Source organism: Chiloscyllium punctatum, chromosome 36 (genome assembly GCF_047496795.1).
Source record: "Chiloscyllium punctatum isolate Juve2018m chromosome 36, sChiPun1.3, whole genome shotgun sequence".
Classification (NCBI taxonomy): Eukaryota; Metazoa; Chordata; class Chondrichthyes; order Orectolobiformes; family Hemiscylliidae; genus Chiloscyllium; species Chiloscyllium punctatum.
Genome location: NC_092774.1, coordinates 65,472,307 through 65,477,310, shown reverse-complemented (window position 1 = coordinate 65,477,310; position 5,004 = coordinate 65,472,307).

The window sequence follows — 5,004 nt, the reverse complement described above, 5'->3', positions numbered from 1 at the left end:
TAAGATGTTGGTCTGTTCTCAGCTCTGCTGGATTTCTGCTGAAGCTTTAACGCCCCTTTTACACGTTCGGGAAAAGTAAAACATTTAGTCAATCGAGACCCAATATATAATCTCGCAGACTGTCAACCAGTCCAAGTAAATCTGAAGAAGGGGTCTCCAAGGATTCTGATCGTGCTCTTCCTGAGGAACTCTCACTCCCTTACATCTAACTATTAATATCCAGCTATGATTTACAAACATACTTGCACCAACAGAAATAAAGCATCTGTTATCAAATAGACGGATAGATATACAGCATGGAAACAGGGTTTCTCTATTACACACATAGAACCACACTCTCCATGGGGATGAATTTGTATTTGCAGCATTACATTTGCAGATACATTCTATTTTGCTCAAAAATTCTAAATTGGAGGAAGGACAAATTTGATGCTATTAGGCAAGAACTTTCAAAAGCTGATTGTGCGCCAATGTTTGTAGGTAAAGGGACGGCTGGAAAATGGGAAGCCTTCAGGACTGTGATAACTAGAGTCCAGAGAAAGTATATTCTTGTTTGGGTGAAAGGAAAGGCTGGTTGGTATAGGGAAAGCTGGATTACTGGAGAAATTGAGGGTTTGGTTCAGAAAATGGAGGAAGCATATGTCAGGTATAGACAGGATAGATCGAGTGAAGCCTTACAGTATAAAGGCAGTAGGAGTATACTTAAGACAGAAATCAGGAGGGGAAAACAGGGGACATGAGATAGCTTTGGCAACTAGAGTTAAGGAGAATCCAAAGGGTTTTTACAAATACATTAAGGACAAAAGAATAAGTCGGGAGAGAATAGGGCCCCTCAAAGATCAGTAAGGTAGCCTTTATGTGGAACCGCTGGAGATGGGGGAGATACTAAACGGGTATTTTGCATCAGAGTTTACTTTGGAAAAGGACAGGGAAGATATAGAATGTCGGGAAATAGATGGTGACATCTTGAAAAATGTCCATATTACAGAGGAGCAAGTGCTGGATGCCTTGAAATGAATAAAAGTGGATAAATCCCCTGGACCTGATCAAGTGTAGCCTAGAACTCTGTGGGAATCTAGAGAAGTGATTGCTGGGCCTCTTGCTGAGATATTTGTCTCATGGATAGTCACAGGTGAGGTGTCGGAAGAATGGAGGTTGATAAACATTGTGCCACTGTAAACGAAAGGTGGTAAAGACAAGCCACGGAACTATAGACCAGTGAGCCAGACGTCGGTGTTGTTGGAGGGAATCCAACTGAGGGACAAGATGTACATGTATTGGAAAGGCAAGGACTGATTAGGGATAGTCAACATGGCTTTACGTGTGGGAAATCATGTCTCCCTAACTTGAATGAGTTTTTTTGAAGAACTATTGAAGGGAACTGCTGAGGGCAGAGAATAGATGTGGTCTATATGGACTTCAGTAAGGCGTTCAACAAGGTTCCCCATGGGAGACTGGTGAGCAAGGTTAGATTTCATGGAATACAGGGAGAACTTGCCACTTGGATACAGAACTGGCTCGAAGGTAGAAGGTGGTGGTGGAGGGTTGTTTTTCAGACAGGAGGCCTGTGACCAGTGGAGTGCCACAAGGATCTGTGCTGGGTCCACTACTTTTCATCATTTATATAAATGATTTGGATGTGAGCAATAGAGGTATAGCTAAAAGTTTGCTGATGACACTAAAATTGGAGGTGTAGTGGACAGCGAAGAAGGTGACCTCAGATTACAACGAGATCTTGATCAGATGGGCCAATGGGCTGAGAAGTGGCAGATGGGGTTTAATTCAAATAAATGTGAGGTGCTGCATTTTGAGAAAGCAAATCTTAGCAGCAGTTATACACTTAATGGTAAGGTCCTAGAAAGTGTTGCTGAACAAAGAGGTCTTGGAGTGCAGTTTCATAGCTCCTTGCAAGTGGAGTCGCAGGTAGTGAAGAAAAGGATAGTGATTGGATAGTGAAGAAGGCATTTAGTCTGCTTTCCTTTAATAGTCAGAGTATTGAATACGGGAATTGGGAGGTCAAATAGCGGCTGCACAGGACATTGGTTAGGCCACTGTTGGAATATTACGTGCAATTCTGGTCTCCTTCCTATCGGAAAGATGTTGTGAAACTTGAAAGGGTTCATAAAATATTTACAAGGATGTTGCTAGGATTGGAAGATTTGAGCTATTGGGAGAGGTTGAATAGGCTAGGGCTGTTTTCCCTGGAGCGTCAGAGGCTAAGGGGTGATCTTACGGAGATTTATAAAATCATGAGGGGCTTGGATAGGTTAAATGGACAAATTCTTTCCCCTGGGGTGGGGGAGTCCAGAACTAGAGGGCTTAGGTTTAGGGTGAATGGGACCTAAGAGGCAACGTCTTCAGTCAGGGGGTGGTATGTGCATGGGATGAGCCGCCAGAGGACGTGGTGGAGGCTAGTCTGGATGGGCATATGAATAGGAAGAATTTGGAGGGATATGGGCAAGTTGCTGGCAGGTGGGACTTGATTGGGTTGGGATATCTGGTCATCATGGATGAGTTGGACTGAAGGGTCTGTTTCCAAGCTGTCCATTTATGACTGTATAACTCTAAATGCACAATGTGCTGGCAGTCAATGCAGGCAGCCAAGACATGTAATATTTTGTAAATTCCACTTGGCAAATCGAAGTGGGCTGACTCAAGATTGGGAGACAGACAGACTCTGACCTCACTCCTTTCATGCATTATCTGAGCTGAGATGTCACCTTTTCTTATAAAACCTTAAGTTATCTCAAGAAGGAGCCTGACAGGAAATTCTGGGACTTGGATATTACTGATACCTGCAACCCATTCCAAACGATGAAAGACTTAACAATCCAGGTTTGTTCAGTATATAATTTCAGTGGCAGGACACTGAAAAGTTTTTCCATAAATTCTGTGTCTTATGATCTTGTACTCCACAACCAACTGAATAAGATGCAGCACTCTGAAAGCCGGTGATTTGAAATAAACTTGGAGTGTAACCTGGTATTGTTTTATTTGTAACTTTGTCGATGTTGGGGTGGATTCGCCATGTTAAATGACCCATAGTGTTCTGTTTTGGACGGGTTCAGGTGGATTGGCAGTGTTCTGTTACCCATATCATCGAGGGATGTGCAGGTTAGGGTGGATTGGCTGTGCTAACTTAACCTACACACCCCTGGGCACTGTGGGTAAGATGGATTCACTGTGCTAAATTCACTCTGTCACTTAGAGAGTGGTGCGTGTAAGGAATGAGCTGCCAGAGGAAATGGTGGATGCTTGTACAATTATGACATTTGAAAGGCATCTGGATGGAAATATAAAATGGAAGGGTTTAGAGGGATGTGGGCCAAATGCTGGCAAATGGGTCTAGATTAATTTAGAATATCTGGTTGGCATCGATGAGTTGGACTGTTTCCATGCTGTATATCTCTGACTCTGGCTTGCCACATCTGTGTGTTCAGTTTCTCCCTGGTGTCGGTTTTAATGCCTTTGATGTCTCATTTTGCTCTCTTCTTTCCAGGGATGTTAACCACTTCATGTCTGGTTGTTCCTCAAGAACTTGCATTGCAGGTTCAGCCTGAACTGACAGTACTTTGAGCATCCCAAAATCAGACCTGCTCACTCTCAGCAGTGGAGTTATCCAATATTCAGAGAGATGTCAGTCTTGAAGTTTTTGCTGTTCTGCCCCTGTAAGATCCTGAATCAACGCCTTCAGGAGAATTAGTTAGAGCGGTGTGAGAACAGAGGGGGAGAGAGAGTGGGATGGTGCTTTCAATTTTCAGTGTGGAATAACAAAAGAAAAGAATGTTCTGCAGAAAGTAGAACTGCTTGTTCAGAATTTCTACCTTGCACTGACAGTCATGACTTTTGTAATCTCTTTTTACAAAGCATTTGATGATCTGAAGACGGAAGTTTCAAAATCAACAGATGAAGGGCTGATGCCCGAAACATCAACTATCCTGCTCCTCGGATGCTGCCGGACCTGTTGTACTTTTCCAGCGCCGCACTGTTCAACTCTGACTCTCCAGCTTCTGCAGTCCTCACTTCGACGTCAATGTCCAACAGTCACTCAATCCATCAGGACTGCAACAATTTTTGACCGTGATTCTGTGAGAAGGAGCAAAGCCTTTTGGTTTCTGTTGGAGCACGTCTTCAGCATCAATGGGACTGGATGAGAGACTCTACTGTTGCAGCGCACTGATTGTGGAACCTGAAGCAGTTATATGGCCTGGAAAGAGGAATTCACGGCAGGGAGGGGCTGTGCATGCGTTTGTGTGCAGCTGAAGCTTCGGCCATGGAGAAACCCAATGGATCCTCCCCGGGCAGAAACCGTGGAAGTGTGGCGACTGCGGAAAAGGTTTCCGTGTCCCTTCTATCCTGGAGACCCAGCAGCGCAGTCATACTGGGGAGAGGCCATTCACCTGCCCCGAGTGCGGAAAGGGCTTCAGCTATGCCTCCGACATGGTGAGGCACCAGCGGGTCCACACCAGGGAGAGGACCTTCAGCTGCCCCGAATGCGGGAAGGCCTTCAGCAATTCTCTGACCTGCTGAGGCACCAGCGGGTCCACACAGGTGAGAGGCCCTTCAGCTCCCCTGAGTGTGGGAAGGGCTTTACCCAGACCTCCACCATGCTGGCCCACAGGCAGGGGCACACTGGAGAGCGGCCGTTCTTCTGCACTGAGTGTGGGAAGACCTTCAGCAATTCCACCATCCTGCTGGCCCACCGGCAGGTGCACAATGGGGAGAGGCAGTTCACCTGCTCTCAGTGTGAGAAGGGCTTTACCCGCGCATCCCATCTGCGGGGGACCAGCGAGTTCATGTGCCATCACCGTGGGATTAAAGGAGGGTTAGCCAGTTGCGTTATTGACTGGACTATCAACCCAGTTCTGGGGACTGCCAGGTTTGAATCCTGCCGTGGCAGATGGTGGAATTGACTTTCGGTCAGAAATCTGGAGTTCAGAACCTAATGAAGAAATGTTTGTTTGGGGGACATCACCCATCTGATTCACTCCCATCCCTTTTTAG